This window comes from Sphaeramia orbicularis, chromosome 21 (genome assembly GCF_902148855.1).
Source record: "Sphaeramia orbicularis chromosome 21, fSphaOr1.1, whole genome shotgun sequence".
NCBI lineage: Eukaryota > Metazoa > Chordata > Actinopteri > Kurtiformes > Apogonidae > Sphaeramia > Sphaeramia orbicularis.
In genome coordinates, this window is record NC_043977.1 from 5892738 (window position 1) to 5912873 (window position 20136).

Below are 20136 nucleotides of genomic sequence, written 5' to 3' on the forward strand. Positions count from 1 at the left end.
CTGGCTATGATATCTGAGGTCACCTGTTCCAATCCCAGACATTTTAAGGTAGTTGTTATTATGTTACTTCATCTTTAATTTCATCAGACTTACCTCTTACCTGAGCAGGTGCAAAAGCAGAGTTACCTGTAGCTCAGTAGGTTAACTTATGGATTTATAATTTAGAGTTTCTTGGTTCAAATCCCAGCCTACAGGTTTTATGGAAATCAAGAAAAGGAGGAAAAATTTTGAGAATTATTCATACAGTGTCCATCAGTGAGAGATTTAGGGTTTTAATCCAAAACTACATGTGTTTTATATTTTAATTTAAAAAAAAAGTCTGACCATCATGTGTTAGATTTAAACACTGGTGATGAATGATCCATAAAGACTGAATGGAAAAAACCTGACACCACAGAAGAAGAAGATATCATTACTGATCTAGGGGACACATGTTACAATAGTCCTCTAATGGCTCAGATGGATAATGATTTGGTTATGAACTCTATGGTCACCAGTTCAAATCCCAGACTTCTTTGGTGTCGTTTGTATGTTACATTAGCTTTTACTTCATCAGACTTCCTCTTATCTGAACAACATCATACTGCACAGTCACCTGTAGCTCAGTAGGTTAAAACTAGTGTCTGAAGCCCAGCAGTATTGGGTTCAAATCCCAGCCTACAGGTTTAATGTCAAAATGAGCTTTTGTGGAAATTAAAAAACGAATGAGAAACATGGTTCATTACTGTATTAGACTTATTTTGCATCAGCGCTAGTGTACAACAACACAAAAAAAAACTTAATTGAAAAACAGGAGAAATATTAAATGAAAGCTAAATATAGATAGATTTTTTAAAAATTTAAAAATAAAATTTATAAAACACATCGCCCATTGAGCTAGCTAGTTTGGTAGCTAGCCCAACCCCACAGGGCTCACATTTACCTTTACTTCATCTTCAGTGGAAATTCAATTGCAAGTTGAAATTGACATGGAAATTCAACAAATGCAAGGTTTATGGTCGCAAGTTTTTTGAGTTGGTTTGGTTTTTAGTTTTTTGGTTGGTTTACACACACAGACACAGACCGGACTGACCTCATGTCGTCAGAGTTGAATCGTCCTCCTGGTTGAAAGGCGGCGTCCTTCACCACTAAAGTACAAATACCTCAAATCTGTACTCAGTGTAAATATGTGTAGGAGTAAAAGTAAGTCTAAAGAAAGTATAAAGTAAAAGTAATCCTAACGTAATGAATGTCTTTGTTGTGATATCTAAATTTTATGGATTCCTCTTCTATACTTACAGCTAATCTGTTACAGTATTTTTCTGTGTTTTTGTCATTCTTTTGTTTTTTTAATCACAGTTTAGTAGAAGGAGCAGAGTCAACATGGAATTATGATTACACCAAATATCACCGAATGGATGAGGTGAGATGTTACATTCATGAAAAACATTTTATTTATTTATTTTATTTAATCTTTATTTAAGAAGGAAAAATCCCATTGAGATTAAGAACGTTTTTACAAGCCAGTTCTAGCCAAGATAGGCAACAGCAAATACAACACAGTTACAAGATGACACAGTTAAAACAAATATACTTCTCTGTTTTTAATTCATTTTTGTCACTTTACTTTTTGGTACTTCTGATAATGTTCATTGTATGTTTCAAATGTTTTGTGTTTTTTCTCAGCTATATTGTAACTGAGGTTGCTTCTTCAATAAATCTCTGAGTTTAAATAAAGATTATGAATGAATGAATGAATGAATGAATGAATATAACCTACACATTTGACAGTAAACAGTTAGTAAAAATAATATTTACGAACAGATTAAGAAAAATAAGTGCAGGTTATGGAGTTGGCCTCAATAACACTGGAATATCAGATTATATTCTGCTATAAATATTTATGGGTACTCCTGGTGCTCCCTTTTATATGCACTTATTTTTTGTCTTTTACAGATGAACCTTGACCTGAGTAAAGCTATAAATGCCTTCATCAACATTAAAATCCTCTTTATTAAATACAGATACGTCAGTGGATGGAAGATGTGGAACAAATGAACCCACATTTGGTTTCCTCTTCTGTCTACGGACAAACATATGAAGGAAGAAACATCACACTGTTGAAGGTTTGTGTCTCACATTTTACTGTCTTGTGTTTGTTCTTACTTCCTAATATTAAAAACCCACTTTTCCTAAAATAAGGATCGTGGACCTACTTTATTGGGTCACAGTCCTGTGTTTGTATTTGTTCACATTTATTTTGTTACCTCCGCCAAGGAGGTTATGTTTTTGCCAGGGTTTGTTTGTTTGTTTGTTTGTTTGTCTGTCCGTTAGTGTGCAACATAACTCAAAAAGTTATGGACAGATTTGGATGAAATTTTCAGGGTTTTTGGAAATGGGATAGGAAGAAATGATTAAATTTTGGTGGTGATCGGGGTGGGGGGGCCCAGGGGGGGGGGGGCACTGATCAGCCTTGGCGGAGGTCTGTGCTCTACGAGTGCTTCTAGTTCTTGTGTCTGTTATTTAGTGAGTCATGTTTTGGATCATTACTATTAGGTAGAATAGAATAGAATAGAATAGAATAGAATAGAATAGAATAGTCTTTATTGTCATTGTATGTTCAATGAAATTATCAGTGTTACTCCTGTCTGTACAACAATGTGAATAAAAACCCAATACACGTGAAAATAAGAATAGAGCATCTATAAAATTAAAAAAAACAAAAAAAAGTAAAACAAGAAAATATTGTATAAAATCACAATAAAAGTAGAAATTTACAGATAGATTTAAAAAAAAAAAAAAAAGCAAAGAAAAACATTTATAAAACACATTGCCCGTTGAGCTAGCTCAACCCCACAGGGCTCACATACCTTTACTTCATCCTCAGTGGAAATTCAAGTGCAAGTTGAAATCGACGCGGAAATTCGACAAACGCAAGGTTTAGGGTCGCAAGTTTTTTGAGTTGGTTTTTTACACACACACACACACACACACAACACACACACCCACACCACACACACACACACACACACACACACCACACACCACACACACACACACACACACACACACACACACACACACACACACACACACCTCACGTCCTTGGAATCGAACCGTCGTCCTCCTGGTTGAAAGGCGTTGTCCTTCACACTCGACCATCTTCAGCGCTGACAGACACTGAGACCAGGAATCAGTTCAATGTTCAGAGTCAAACAGGAAACAACATCTGACCATCGTCTGTTGGACTCAGTGGATTCAAACACTAGTGATACAATCATCTGATGGTTCAGATGGGAATGATCTAGATATGATCTCTATGGTCACCAGTTCCAATTCCAGACCTTTTACTGGTGTCATTGGTATGACATTAGTTTTTACTCCATCAGACTTCACCTCTTATCTGAACAGATATCTGTTGGCATAGTCACCTGTAGCTCAGCAGGTTTAAGTCATACCAGCATTTAGACATTGGGTTCAAATCCCAGCCTACAGGTGTTATGTAGCTTTTTTCAGGTAAATTAAAGAAAACCGAGTGGAAAAATAGTCATTTAGGGAATTCCATATTAATGTCAACAGGAGATCGAACTTGACACCACAGAAGAAGAAGACTTCATTACTGATCCATGGGACACATGTCTTTACAGTCTTCTGATGGCTCAGATTAACAATGACCTGAGTATAAACTCCAAGGTCACCAGTTCCAAACCCAGTCCTTTTACTGGTGTCAGTGGTATGTTACATTAGCTTTTACTTCATCAGACTTCATGATTTACTTGAATAGGTGTCATTCTGCACAGTTATCTGTAGCTCAGTAGGTTAAGTAACATAGCTGCAATTTAGACATTTTGGGTTCAAATCCCATCATACAGGCATTATATAGCATTTTTTTTCAAGTAAATTAAAGAAACAACGTGGGAAATAGTCATTTAGGGAATTTTCCGTGTTAATGTCAATAGGAGATCGAACTTGACACCAAAGAAGGAGAAGACTTCATTACTGATCTATGGGACACATACCTTTACAGTTCTCTGATGGCTCAGATGGATAATGACCTGGATATGAACTCTAAGGTCACTAGTTCTAATCCTGGACCTTTTACTGTTGTCTTTTAGCTTTTACTTTATCAGACTTCATCATGTACCTGAACAGATATTGTTTTGCACAGCCACCTGTAGCTCAGTAGGTTAAATAACATAGCTGTAAGTCAGACATTTTGGGTTCAAATCCCAGCCTACAGGTGTTATGTAGCAATTTTTTTTCCGGGAAATTAAAGAATAAGAGTTGAAAATAGTCATTTAGGGAATTTTCCATATTAACTCTTTCCCCGCCATTGACGAGATATTCCGTCAATTGCTTCCCAACGCTTCCCCGCCAATGACGAGATTTTCCGTCAATCCGTGTTTTCACTGTTATACTGTAGTTGGAGGTGTTGTGGATCATGTGAATTACTTTCCTTAGTCCAAAAACAAACAATTAAGCAGCTTTTTCGGAAAAATGACGGGCCGGGTTTAACGTTTTTGCACTGGAGTCTCCGTATCCCATGGCAACGCATCCAGCGGCAGTCACTGAATGAGGAAATGAAGACTGCAGGAACCGCGCGCAGTTTCAAAAGCCTTAAAGATGATTATGGAGACAGAGTCTGACAATTCAATATTGATGGAGCTACAGAAGAACCATTTAGAGACAGGAACAGAGAAATAGAAGGTCAGGGAGACGGACACGGAACACGGGAAACACGGAGCGGCTCAGGTCCGACACGGAGGTGCGGGTGGGGGGGGGGGGGGGGGGCACAGAGCAACACGGAGAAAATGACAGACAGGAGGAAGAGAAAAGAGACATTTCTAGTGGACATTCAAGGAGAAGACAGACATACAGACATGGGACAAGACAAAGGAAAGCTAGTCTGCATCTGTTAGAGTGAGTTCAGATTCAGACTGAGGACACAGAACATATTCAGCTGTAGAATGTCAGCAGGACACATGGAAGACACTTTTGGATTTGGCTTTTGTATGAAATAAATAAATACATATATTCATACAGAGATAAATAACTAGATGTCCATAGAATTATTACAGATCAAACACAGCAGCTGGTCCAACAGGAGGACCTGGTGCAGCCAAAGGCCAGAAATCTACAGTATTTAGTGCATTTGTTTCTTTTTTCTTGAAAATGAGGAATATTGAGGTGTTTATATCCAAAAGCTAAACTACTATGTTAGACTTATAACTGATGTATGTAAATGTGCAAAGTTTAGAAGGAACCTTGTGCTTTACAAGATGTTCGGTCTAAAGTTTGGTGTGGATTCCCCTAACATTTTGTGGAATGATGGGATATCTTAGAGCTGTTTGTTACTATTATTGCTGTTATTATTATTTTATTTTGTGATTTTGAAGATAGTGTTACTGTTGGTGAATAAGAAAGAGTCAAAAATGTAAATAGGAAATCAGTTTTCTCTTGAAAATCAATATCTTTGAAAAAAATGCAATTTTCTCAGCTTTTTGCTCAAAATTCAGTTTTTTCCTGAAAATGACCAATTTCAAATGTTTATATCTCACGAACGAATAAAGAGAATAAAATAGTTTTTTGTGTTTAAAAGTTGAAGTTCTGTTCTTTCTTTTGATGTATTCAGTGTTCACATACTCCTAACACAACATTTTCAGTGAGCCTCCAAAGATTAGTGAAAATGACCAAAACGGCTGGCGCTGGCTACCAACTCACTGGAAAATGCTCTGGCGGGGAAAGAGTTAATGTCAATGGGAAATCAAACCTGACACCATAGAAGAAGAAGATCATTACTGATCCATGGGACACATGTCACTATAGTCCTCTGATGGTTCAGATCAATAATGCGCTGGTTTTGAGCTCTAAGGTCACCAGTTCTAATCCTGGACCTTTTACTGGTGTCGTTGGTATGTTACATTAATGTTTACTACATCAGACTTCATCATTTACCTGAACAGGTGTCATTCCACAGTCACCTATAGCTTAGTAGGTTAAGTAAAATACCTACAATCTAAAATACTGGGTTCAAATCCCAGTGTTATGTATCAATTTTATTTCATTTTTTCGGGAAGTTAAAGAATAAGGGTGGAAAATTGTTATTTTGGGAATTTTCCATATTAATGTCAACAGGTGATCAAACCTGACTCCATAGAAGAGGAAGATGCCATTACTGATCTATGGGACACCAGTGTCTGCAGTCCTCTGATGGCTCAGGTGGATAATGATCTGGGTTTGAACTCTAAGGTCACCAGTTCTAATCCTGGACATTTCACTGGGTTTGTTCTTAGATGACTTTAGCTTTTACTTCACCAGACTTTATGATTTACCTGAACAGGTGTGACACACCAGAGTCACCTGTAGTTCAGTAGGTTAAAACCAGTGTCACATGTCCAGCAACACTGGGTTCAAATCGAAGTCAATCAAAGTCAACTTCAAAGTTTTTATGGAAATTAAACGACAAACAACAGGTCAGAACTGCATTATTAGATGAGACAAGACAAGATTAGATTAGACTATATTAAATTCTACGAGATTAAATGAGACTAGATTAGATTAGATTAGACTATATTAGATTAGATTAGATTAGATTACACTACACATGATTAGACAAGATTATTTTAGATTAGATTAAATTATAGTATATTAGATAAAACTAGATTAGATTAGACTAGATTAGATTAGGATAAATTAGATTAGACTAGACAATACTAGATTAAACAAAATTAGATTAGGTTACACTACATTAAATTATACTAGATTACATGAGATGATATTATATTATTTTAGATTAGACTAGACAAGATTAGACTAGATGAGATTAGATTATATTAGATTACATTAGATTAGATTACATTAGATTAGATCGATAGATTACATTAGATAGAACTTTATTAATCTTTTGGGCAGAGCCCTCAGGAAATTGAGGGTTTAGAGGATTCATTAGATTTATTTGGCATCAGCGTTAACGTTAATAACATGAAGATTGAGACGTAATAAGAAGAAAACGTAAAAAATGCAGCAACATTACAACTTAAAAGATGCAACAGGAGAACACTACTTTAAGGCATGAACAAGAAAAAAATTAAATTTTAAGTGTAATATCTAAATGAGTAATGATGTCAATGTGAAAGCACAAGATTAAAACTATGTAGCAGTGAGCGATGACGTCCAAATGGGTCATATGTGATGACCATGAACAGATGACCTGCAGTAGCTCTGGTTGTGTCGTGTCTTCACAGCTGGCATTAGACAATCCACAAGGCAGAGAGAAAAAGGTGATCTGGGTGGACTGTGGAATCCACGCTCGGGAGTGGATCGCCCCAGCGTTCTGCCAGTGGTTTGTCAAAGAGGTCAGTACCGAACACGACTGTTAACACCAGGACGTACGCAACCACCGCAGGACAGGCTGAAGGGTTTCCTTTTCCTTCAGATCGTGCAGTCGTACAAAACCAACAAGAAGCTGGAGCAGATCCTTCAGAACGTCGACATCTTGGTGACTCCGGTGGTCAACGTGGATGGATATATGTTCACCTGGGCCAATGACAGCGTGAGTTACGAGTTTTCTGAACAACCTCTAGTTCATTCACTTCAGTCAGTTTTACCAACCTGTCTCAAATTTAGATGACTGTATAGAATAGAATAGAATAGAATAGAATAATAGAATAGAATAGAATAGAATAGAAGAATAGAATAGAAAAACAGAATAGAATAGAACAGAATAAGAACAGAATAGAATAGAATAGATATAGAATAGAATAGAATAGAATAGAAAAACAGAATAGAATAGAACGAATAAGAACAGAATAGAATAGAAGAATAGAATAGAAAAACAGAATAGAATAGAATAGAATAGAAGAGAATAGAATAGAAGAATAAGAATAGAATAGAATAGAAAAACAGAATAGAATAGAATAGAATAAGAACAGAATAGAATAGAATAGAATAGAATAGAAAAAGAGAATAGAATAGAAGAATAGAATAGAATAGAATAGAATAGAAAAACAGAATAGAATAGAATAGAAATAGAATAGAATGAATAGAATAGAATAGAATAGAATAGAATAGAATAGAGAGACGAATAGAATAGAATAAATAGAATAGAATAGAATAGAATAGAATAGAAAAAACAGATAGATAGAATAGAATAGAATAGATAGAATAGAATAGGAATAAATAGAATAGTAGAATAGAAGAGAATAGAATAGAATAAGAACAGAATAGAATAGAAAAACAGAACAGATATAGAATAGAAAAGAAGAATAAACAGAATAGAATAGAATAGAATAGAATAGAAAAAAGATATAGAATAGAATAGAACAGAATAGAAAAACAGAATAGAATATAGAATAGAAAGAAGAATAGAAAAACAGAATAGAATAAAATAAAATAGAATAGAAAACAGAATAGAATAGAATAGAATAGAACAGAAAAGAGCAGAATAGAATAGAATAGAATAGAATAGAATAGAATAGAATAGAATAGATCTTCACGGTCACTGTCACAGGAACAATAAAATCGTTTGCAGCTCACACTTAAAGTGCCAGAAAGACTGTATAAAATATCACATAAAATACTGACAAATATTGTCAGTATACAAAAACTACAAAGATGAATATTACATATACAAATACTACTAAAATATTACTAAATTCTACTAAAACTGTACAAAAAACGAACTCTATACTACAAATAAGAAATATATACAACATATAGGAGATATACAGCTAAAAACATATACAAGGTAGAATTAAAAACCAGGTGGGTTAGGATTAATTGCTCTGAGGTAGGGGGTGGGGTTTTAGTCAGTGGGGGGTAGATAATAATAATAATTGAGCTTCCATCATCTGGATCTTTCAGTGTGAGTTGGTCATGACACTTGTATTATCTTTCTATCTTTTATTTCACCGTTCACCCGTACAGTCCATATCTGTGCCCTGTATTTGCTGGTTTCTCGTAGACTCGTCTGTGGAGAAAGTCTCGGTCCACCCCTCCTCCGGGCAGCAGCTGTTACGGCGTCGACCTCAACAGAAACTTCAACGCCAACTGGGAAGTGAGATGCGTGTTTATTACCAACACTAAACCAAATACACATGTGTAAAGTTAAACTGGTGTCGATTCAGGACAGGAAATCAGGTCATTTTGGAAGAGCTGAAGCCAAAATTTATCATCCTAGTCATATCCTGTAGCTGTGCAGGTTTGGACATTTCAGTTTTCCTTCAAATAAACCTCCAGCATCTTATCACACAACAACCACAGGAATATTAAAGTTATATTAAAGGTGATAAAAAAGCATCTCCTGAACCTCCTGTTAATTTGTGTTCACCTGCTGATTCTACAAGATTAAAGCAGGAATTTATAGCTTTATATACTGTAACACAAAAAGCATAATAATTCAACTAGATAAGACAGTGGATTAACAGCTGCACTTTGACTCATTGAGTATAGATTCATCTACTTGTACTTTACTCGAGTATTTGTACTGTAACGTATGTACCTTTTCCACAACATCTCAGGCTGATATTATACTTTTACTTCCATTCCATCAATCTGACAGCTTTAGTTCCAAGTCACATTACTGTTTCAGTTCCCTTCCTGGTGCAGGCGAAAACGGAAGAAAAAGGGACTGTTTTTAGCAAATAAAAACATCATCAACTTAACATAAACCTAACGTGTCCAGTTTTTCAATGAAAATCAGGTGTTTTCCTATATTCAATTTACTGACCATGTACATGTTCTTTAAAGCTCAGTAAATTCAAAGGTTTTTGGATCAAAACAGAGGAAACTGAGAAAAGTGGCATTTTCAGTCAAAATATATCATCTGTCGTTGGTCCAACTTCCATGGGTTTTCAGACTTAGACTTGCTTTACTGTCATTCAATAATGCACCATCAGTACTTTATTAAACGAAATATCGCTGCTTGCTCATCACAGTTTCAGTTTATAAATAAAATAATAAATAAAAACACACCTCGCAAAATAGAAAGTAGCCTAAAAAACTGTAATCATTTTAAAATATATATATGTGTGTATAAAAAAATTAAAAGACTAAAGTACTAAAAACTAAAGAGCATAGTGCAATAAAGTGCTTCAAATTATTGCACTAACGGGGCAGCAGCAGATTTGGAACAAGTCCTATTTTCCTTGGTGCTGTTCAACAGGCTTATGCCCAGGGGGAAGAAAACTGCCTCTGTTTTACTGGTGAATCAATGTTGTAGAAGATGACGGTGTTTCCCACGGTAACTACGGAGCCTCTGAACATCCAAATGGGTCATATCTGATGACCATGAAAAAGATGAAAAACTGTATTTTACACCAATTATTTACATGTACTGACATGATTAATGGATCAACCAGGCATTAAACAGTTTATAGATCAGTAGATGACTGATGATCACCAATGACTGTTAAACACCTTTGATGATTAAGGCTCTGAAAGTAGAACTTCTGCTAGTAGTGGAACACTGTTAAGGCCTGGTTTTGTATTTTTACTGAAATAAAAGACCTTAAATCCCACTTATTGGTTTGGGATAAAGCCTAATCACTTCCTGAACCATTAACACTAATTATTTCATAGGACATTTTAAAATGCAAAACCACATTAGTGGTTCCCATTCTCAGAGTGCAGACATATTTGCTGATCGTGCTCTGATAGAAAATGACATAGAGTTTCATTTTGAGGCAAGTATGAACCGTGGTGTGATGTTGTTGTTTCGTTTCCTCAGCGGTTGCGTGTCATTTGATAGCTGCTCAAACACCTACTGTGGAAAATCAGCAGGATCGGAGCCTGAGGCCAAAGCGGTGAGGAGTTTGTCGGTAATACTGCATTTATTTGTATTTTATCTGAAAGCCAAGTATTTCTATATCAATGAAATATACATATATACACACAGCACACACACACACACACATATATATAGATAAGATAGTGTGTGTGTGTGTGTGTATGTGTATATAAATATATATATATTATATATATATATATTATATTATATATATATATATTATACTATATATATATATATATATATATATATATATATAGGTATGTATTATCATGCATGTTTAGATTTCTGATATTCCATTGTACATTTTAACACAAATATCTGAACTTTCTCCTCTTTGCAAAGTTAATGTTCAATAATTTGACATATAAATAACAGCTATTTGGCTAAAACCTTTCACAATAACTAAACCAGATGTAGCTTTTATAATAATCTTCTTTAAATCCCAGCAAGCAGCATAAAAACACATCAATTATCCAGGACAGATGGAGCAGTGACAGCTACATTTATTCAGCATGAAGAATGATGAGTCAGCAAAAAAAAAGTAAATGCTGTATCAGTTCATAGTGTTTTTGTAGTTTTGGTCCTGGCAAAAGTCAGAATGGTCCTTTTTATGTAAAAACAGACAAAAAAAATAACATTTATAAAACACATTGCCCATTGAGCTAGCTACTTTAGCTAACCCAACCCCACAGGGCTCACACGTACCTTTACTTCATCCTCTTGATCCTCAGTGGAAATTCAAGTGCAAGTTGAAATCGACGCGGGAAATTCGACGAACGCAAGGTTTAGGTCGCAGTTTTTTTTTTGTAGTTGGTTTTTGGGGTTTAGTTTTGTGTTTTTTGAGTTGGTTTGCACACACACAGACAGACTGGACTGACCTCATGTCCTCGGAATCGAACCGTCGTCCCGCCTGGTTGAAAAGGCGTTGTCCGTCACCACTTGACCATCTTCAGCGCATGACAACACTGAGACCAGGAATCAGTTCAATGTTCAGACTCAAACAGGAACCAAACGTCTGACCATCGTCTGTTGGACTCAGTGGATTCAGAACACTGATGATGAATGATCCATAAGACTGAATGGAAAAAACCTGACACCACAGAAGAAGAAGAAGAAGAAGAAGAAGAAGAAGAAGAAGGAGAAGAAGAAGAAGAAGTCATTACTGATCTATGGGACACATTTGTCTGTAGTCCTTCTGATGGCTCAGGATGATAATGACCCGCTATGAATGCTAAGGTCACTGGTTCCAAACCCAGACCTTTTCCTGGTGTTCATATGTTGCAGTATCTTTCACTCCATCAGACTTCACCTCTTACCTGAACAGGTGTCATTCTGCACTGTCACCTGTAGCTCAGTAGGTTAACACCATACCTGCACTCAGGCATTTCGGTTCAAATCCCAGCCTACAGTTGTTGTGTAGCTTTTCTTCAGGAAAGGTTAAAGAAAACAGGGTGGAAAATAGTTATTTACAGAATTTTTCCATGTTAATGTCAATAGAAGTTCAACCTGACACCAACAGAAGAAGAAGATTGATTACTGATCCAGGGGATACATGTCTGTTTGGTCTTCTGATGGCTCAGCTGGATAATGACCTGGTTATCAAGTCTAAGGTCACCAGTTCTAATCCCAGACCTTTTACTGGTTTTGTTCTTATGTTCCTTCAACAAACTCATCTTTTACCTGAACAGGTGTGCCAGCACAGAAATACCTACAGCTCAGTAGGTTAAAAAAAAAAAAAATGTGCGGGATGTTTACAAATGTTGGGTTCAAATCCCAGTCTACATGTTTTTGCTTTCGCTACTGGTCATGAAGATGTTCATAAAAGCTGAGGTTCATTATATTAAAAACAGAGAAAAGTGAAGAAAAACTGACTTTTTCAGCAAATCTCTCGTTAATTGAACATAACCCCAGTGTGTCCATCCACTGTCACTGATCCAACTCCATGGGTTTTACTGGTGAATCAATGCTGTAGAAGATAACAGTGTTTCCATGGTAACTACGGAGCTTCTGAACGTCCAAATGGGTCATATCTGATGACCGTGAAAAGATGAAGAACTGTATTTTACACCAGTTATTGGCATGCATTGATAGAATTACTGGTTCAACAGGTCCTGTTTGGATCTTTAGGGTTAATATTTCAACTAAGAGTAAATAAACTAACTTCAAGAACAAGTACTACAGTATACTGGACCTTATTACTGTTTTATTTTACTGGACAAAGTAAAGCAGAAATTGTTCTATTAGTTTGTCTTTTGTACTTCTACTTAAATAAATAATACTAGGATTCTAATTGAATCTAATCTAATCTAATCTAGTCTAATCTGTGTGTGTGTCTGTTTCCAGGTGGGATGGTTGACAAGGTTCTGTGCTTCCTGACTATTCACTCTGCTGGTCAACTCATCCTCCTGCCATATGGACACCCTCAGATCACTGCACCCAATTATGAAGAACTGGTAATGTGATTCTGTGATTTAACCCTTAAAGGAGCGATATTTTGCTTTTTTTAAATGGAATTTCTTCATTTTCTAACATTTTCCTGTGGTCTCCATAAACTGTAAATGCTCTGCTTGGTCTGAATTCTTCATTCATTCAACTCCACAGGTCCATCTTCAACCCTATTTCTGACAAATGACACCAGAAAGGTGGTTTGGAGCCTGTAACTAGTTATAAAACAAAACAAATTAAGCAGGAATTAAAAGAGGTTGTAAAAATCCACTGGATTTTTGCCCAAATGAATATAAAGATAGTTTTGCAGCACGTGGAGGGTTCGAATTCAAACTGTATGAACTATTAGGGTCCACATACCACAAATAATGAACAAAGACTAAGAAACGTGGAGTTAGATAAATACGAGTCCCTTTAAAGGTTCTACATCCTGAAGTCGGATAGTAGGATGTGACTGAAAACAGACCTCCAGTGTCAGTGTTACTGCGCCACGATGGATGGATTTGTCTTAGAAATATTATTATTAGGATAGTTTCACATGCGTTTATAGAAACAACAAAAAAAAATTATTTCTGAATTTTGCTCTTTATTTTACTGTTAAATGTGTAATTATGATAACTGACCTGGGCACCATGTTATAATTCAAGAAACTCATTAATGTTCAAACAAACAGCACATCAAATCATCGTAAAGACAACATAAAAATAAAATATCCCAAAATACATTAATATGAGTAAATATTTTCTGTGTTATTCTTGTAACATGTAAAACATTGGTGAGTTATCAAATGTTTTTGAGGCAGCATATGAACTGTTAAAGTATTAAATGTTAGATTTCTACAGGGTGGGGAGCAAAAATTTACAATATTTTGAGGCAGGGATTGAAAGACAGTGTATGACCATTAGTTTATTGAAAGTCATGAGAATTTATTTGCCACAAGAAAATTTCCATAATAGAAAATGTTTTTATTCTATGTGTCCTCCTTCTTTCTCAATAACTGCCTTCACAACGCTTCCTGAAACTTGCGCAAGTGTTCCTCAAATATTCGGGTGACAACTTCTCCCATTCTTCTTTAATAGTATATCTTTAAGAAAGTGGACATTGCTGTGTGACGTTCTATTGTTAGCATGTTCTAAAACGCCCCAAAATAGCAGAATCCAGAGGGTTTAGATCTGGGCTAGAAGGCGGCCATAAACATGATTCCCAAAAATTGCTAAAGTTGGATTTGTTGCTGTTGTCAACAAGTGTTTTGGTGTTCTTGTGTAGAGTTTAACTTCAAATCATATTTCACTGCATTTCTAACGGTCTTGTTGTCTACCTCAAGTTCAATTGCCATTTTCTCATGGATTTGGTTGGATCCTTTAGGATTTTGGATTTGAGAGCTTTAATAAAAGCTTTGGTACGTTTTTTTGTTGCTTCCTCCACTTCCAGATTTTCTGGTAATAGTTTTGCTCATAGTCATTCTCTTCTTTCCATTATAAACAGTCTTCATGGACACTTCAACTATTTTTGAAATCTCCTTTGGTGTGACGAGTGCATTCAGCAAATCACACACTCTTTGACGTATGCTTTCCTGATTACTCATATGGGCAAAAGTTTCTGAAAAGGTATGGATAATAGTGTTAGGTATGATTATGGACATCAATATATGTTTGGTTTCAAACAATTGACGTCGTGCCTGCTGAGAAAAAACAACTAAATGTTCATTGTACATTTACTTCCCCACCCTGTACTCTAAATAGGAAATAATATGGAAAATGAATGTCATAATTTGGGATTAAAAAAAAAAAAAACTGTCATTTTAACTGAGATCCATCACAAAATACCAATGATTTTCCTCAAACTGATTCATGTTTATTATGGTTTCAGACACAGATACTAGATATTATGTTTACTTCTGGTTCTTTTTTTTTCTTTCTAATGTTTTTAATATTAATGTTATTGTTAATGTTTTGTTTAGCGACCGTACGTTGATTGGAAAACGTACCAAATAATAATGTACCTTACTTGTTAAAATATTAAAAATAATATGTAGTTTAGCTTCTGCTGTAGCACAGAGTGGAACCTAAAGTGTTATTTGACAGATGTCAGTATTTCTAAACTGTGTGTGCAGGTTTCTGTTGGAAAGGCAGCAGCGGCAGAAATGAAGAAGATCCACGGGATGGATTACACAGTGGAACGTCTCCACAGGTCCTCTGTAAGACCCTCACACTGTGACATGGGCCAGTGCTGCCCTCTGTCTGGTCTTTAAGGCTCAGCAACAGATTAATAAGGATGAAAATAGCAGAGTCGCTGGCAAGATTAACCTTTAACAGGCAATTAATGTACTACGATTATGGAAAATGTTTTGTTTTTTGGGTTTTTTTTGTACATAAAGTTACTCGAAAATATACAAATTCAGTATTCTCTTATATGAAGATGCAATCCTCAGCACAAAGAGGAAACTCATATACAAATGGACAAAAATATGTGGAAACGTTGAATTCAGGTGTTTCTTTTCTAACAGGGGTCTGAGATAACAAAACAATAATGACTAATGACTAATAATATAGTTTTATATTGGGATAAATATCATTATATAACATTGGTTAGTTTGGTTAGATTGTTATTGTTTGTTTCTAAAATTCCTCAGAGATGGTTTTGACATAATTTTCTCTCAACATTGACTTTTTTTTTTATCCATGACTATAATTTTAAATGTTCTACCTCTAAATTTCCAAAATATTTTTCATGCTCTGACTGTAAATAATATTTTTCTACCCATTTTCTTCACATCTCATTGAGGAAGAAAAATCTCCCATTAAACTTTAAGGAAATACTGATGTTTTTATCTCAAATCCTCATGAACAGGACATCTTACAGCTGTAGACAGGATGTGTCCCAATATTTATGTCCATATAGTTTAGAAACATTGATATTTCAGTCCCTTGATATTTATCCCAATATAAAACTATATTATTGTGACATTTCTCATTATTGTTTTGTATCCCAGACCTCTGAAACACCTGAATTCAACGTGTCCACATACCTTTGTCCGTATAGTGTATGTTGTTGTTTCTTTTTCTCGTCTGAAATCCCTCTGTTTTTCAACTCCAGATCCAATTCTGGTTCCAGCCGTGACTGGGCTCGACTCATTGGCATCCCGTTCTCATACACCTTTGAGCTGAGAGACAAAGGTAAAAAAACGAATACAACGTACATTAATAGAATATGTGAATATGTAAGGAATCCAAGAGTATTTCACCAGCATAAACCAGTTGAAGTCCTTTGTCATATTTGGGTCTGAACTTGTCTCATCTTTCAAAATCGATAGTAACTTTTTAAAATTACACTGGGTTACAAAAAACTGTGTTTTGCAAGTTGTCTAGGTTTTTTTCAACTGAATTCGGACCATTTTGCACCGCTAAATCCAAAAATGACATCTGTTTTTCTCAATCAGGTCAGGTTTTTTGCTAATTTGATTTTGAAAAATTTGATCTTCTCACAAAATTGATTACATTTTGTGACTTTATCAGTTGATTTTTTATATAGTTCTCACCCAAAATAGGTTTTAAGAGAAAAAAAAAATTTTCTAACAGGATTCCTGTTCGATACAATGGTGTATTCACCGCAGATGTAGCAGAATACGTCAGGCTTATTTTTGCAAGATCTTCTAGTCGAAGCATTTCATTCACCTTAATATTAAAAAAAACATTAATCATAAATTGGCAAAAGTAAAATCTTCAGAACTCGTTTATTGCAAGAATATGAAAGAAATTTTGTATCATATGAATGTGAAAATGCCATAAATGTAAGCAAAATGTTAAAAAGCCAATATGTAGCATAGTTCAGAAAGTTGACCTGATTGAGCAAAATTAATGTGATTTTTGGATTCAGCACACCAAAATCATCCTAAATCAGCTCAAAAAACTGAAACAATAAATTTATCGTTGACCAGTGTTATTAAATGTTCCTCCAGGGGAGTTCGGCCACTTACTTCCAGAGGACCAGATCCAACCGGCCTGTGAGGAAGCGTACGCCGGTGCTCTGTCCATCATCACCTACGGCCACGGACAAGGCTTTCTTCAACAGCACCGCCCAAACTCCGCCGTCGTCACAGCAACGGGCTTCAGCTCCGGTCTCGTGGTTCTCGTGGCGATGTGGATCATGTCCGTCACCACAGGCCTCTTTGTGTAAAACAATAAAACAATCTAAACCCAGGCTGTGACAATAAAACAACCAGGATGTGGGGGCTTTAAAGGTGAAAGAGGATCATTTGGTGGCAGTTTTGTCATAAGTGAAGGCAGTTATATGCTTTAAATAAATCACACATTTCATTTTAATCAACATTTCTATTTCTTGATGAAGGATTGAGAGCATATTTTCATAATTTTTTCGAGTTACACAGATAACTTTTAACGGTATTGATGACAGAAAACCTGCATCCAAATCCTGTGAAAATGTTTTAAAACCCATGAACTGAGCCCTAATAATATATATCTGTATCTTTTGTGTGATGGAGATTATGGTGTGTTAATATGTTGTATTTGGACTTTATTTCTAAATAAATGGCAGATTGTGACGCTTATATGACTATTTCCTGTTTTCAACAGCAGGTGGCAGTGTTGCCTTATTTATATATTCTCATCCATGTGGCTTTATCTCATATTTCTCAATTTGACTATAATAAAGGCAACAACCATAAAAATGCATTTAAGTGTCATGACATGAGTAGACGTTGACTCTTCTTTTACTTTATGATTACAGTACATTTCATTTTCTAAAAATAAATTAAATTAAATAAAAGTCTTCATCATAACAGCTTCAATTAACTAGACGCCAATGGTTCCTATCACAAAAACTCCCTTTTCTCACAGCAAGTAAATGGCGTATTATTTATTTATTTATCTATTTATTCATCATTTGCTGTCTTAAAATGTTAAGATAATTCCAAAGTGGATTGGACCTGTGTAGGCTGCCTGTTTAACAGCTATTTTTATTTGAGAGGTATTAACCTTTTAGGACAGCTGGAGGGTGTATTTTTTTTTTATATTCAACTTTGATATCAAGATTTCAAAAGCTATCTCATTCCGTTATGTTGCTTGTCCACAATATTGCAACTTTCGTGCTTAAAGGGTTAAAAAAAACGCTTTTATTTCCATTTGAATTCTGTTCAATTTGTCTGAGATGCTTGAGTATCCAGTTAATTATCAGGTTTGTAATATGATCCCGTGTTTGTACATATCAGCCTTTTACTTTATCCCCATCTACAGAACATCTGGATAACCCTTTAGTCGTATTTTAGGATTATCTATAGTCTATTATAGGGCTTAGGGATGTAATGATTACCATTATAATGATAAACCGCGGTAAAATTGCAGACGGTTAGTATTACCGCTTAAATTCTAATAATCACGATAACTGTGTTTGATTACCGCACTTTTAGGGGAAAAAACCCTATGTAAAGATCTGCTTTTATGTCAAATATTTGAGTATAGTTTTAATTTATTACAATTTTAATGTTATATACCTAATATTTGGAACCAATATTCACTTCTAAAGTCTTTGAAAAGGTTCATAAAACATCTTTGTGTTATTTATGCGATAAATTATATACATTTTTCAAATCGGATTTTATATATTTTTTTGTGTTTTCTGTCCTTTTGTGTTGATATAGTAGGTTAAAGTGAAAAAAAATAATAGGTAGATGATATAGATGAAGTTGTGCTGAAAATACAAGATCCCAAACATGGGTATTGGAAACATTTGTTTATATAGTATATAAAGGCAAAATCAAAAGGACTGAAAAATGGACAAAATAGACTCAGACCACTAAGGGTTAATATTTGAACATTTCTGCAACAGAAAGTACATTGTACCAATTATTTTATTTGTTTTTTTGGGGGGTTTTTTGTTGTTGTTTTTTTTCAAAATACAACTTGGTTAAATTATTTCCGTGTGTGTACAAGTACTTTTTGAACATTTTGAACACAATTTCAACAATACCGCGATAATAATGGTAACCGTGATAATTTTGGCCACAATAACCGTGATATAAAATTTTCATTTTGTTACATCCCTAATAGGGCTAGTATAGTATTTTTGATAAATCTGACTATGCCAGCTGATTATATTCTGAAAAAAAGTGCTACACCCTTGCATGTAATCCAAGTTTTTTTACAGTCAAGTTTCAGTGTCAGTAATGAAAACAGAAACACAACCAAGGTTAATGAGTGTCTCACTTTTGGATCGATGCTATTGACTTGTAATGAAAATGTATGTGAAAAATAGGTTTTCATTTCTTTTTCTATTATAAAACAGATTTGAGTCTTTAAAAGTGAAAGATCCTACTGCTCACATGATAAAAGAAGTGAGAATAGAATAGAATAGAATAGAATAGAATAGAATAGAATAGAATAGAATAGAATAGAATAGAATCTTTATTGTCATTATGCGAGGCACAACGAAATTTCGTCCAGCAGCTCTTGGCATTAAGGCACACATATTTACACACATATAATATAAAAGGCACATATAAGATATATATATATATATATATATATATATATATATATATATATATATATAAATAGAAAAATAGAATAAAATAAAGTGACACAAGTATCCGTAGTGCAAACTTCAAACTTTAAAGTGACCATGGCATTTAAGTAGTCCAGGTTTGCACATCCTGACCTGTTACCATGTATACTGACCAGGCTTTAGACCAGGGGTGTCCAATCCTGGTCCTCGAGGACCAGTATCCTGCATGTTTAGATGTTTCCCACTTCCAGCACACCCAACGGTCATTATCAGGCTTCTGCAGAGCTTGATGATAGGCTTATCATTTGAATCAGGTGTGCTGGAAGTGGGAAACATCTAAAACATGCGGGATACTGGCCCTCGAGGACCAGGATTGGACACCCCTGCTTTAGACACACCTGTAC

General features: G+C 35.1%; 1 pseudogene; it reads left to right on the top strand.

The window, feature by feature from the left end:
• The first annotated feature begins 1166 nt into the window (after positions 1–1166).
• On the top strand, positions 1167–17389 carry LOC115412801 (carboxypeptidase O-like; annotated as a pseudogene).
• The last annotated feature ends 2747 nt before the right edge of the window (positions 17390–20136 follow it).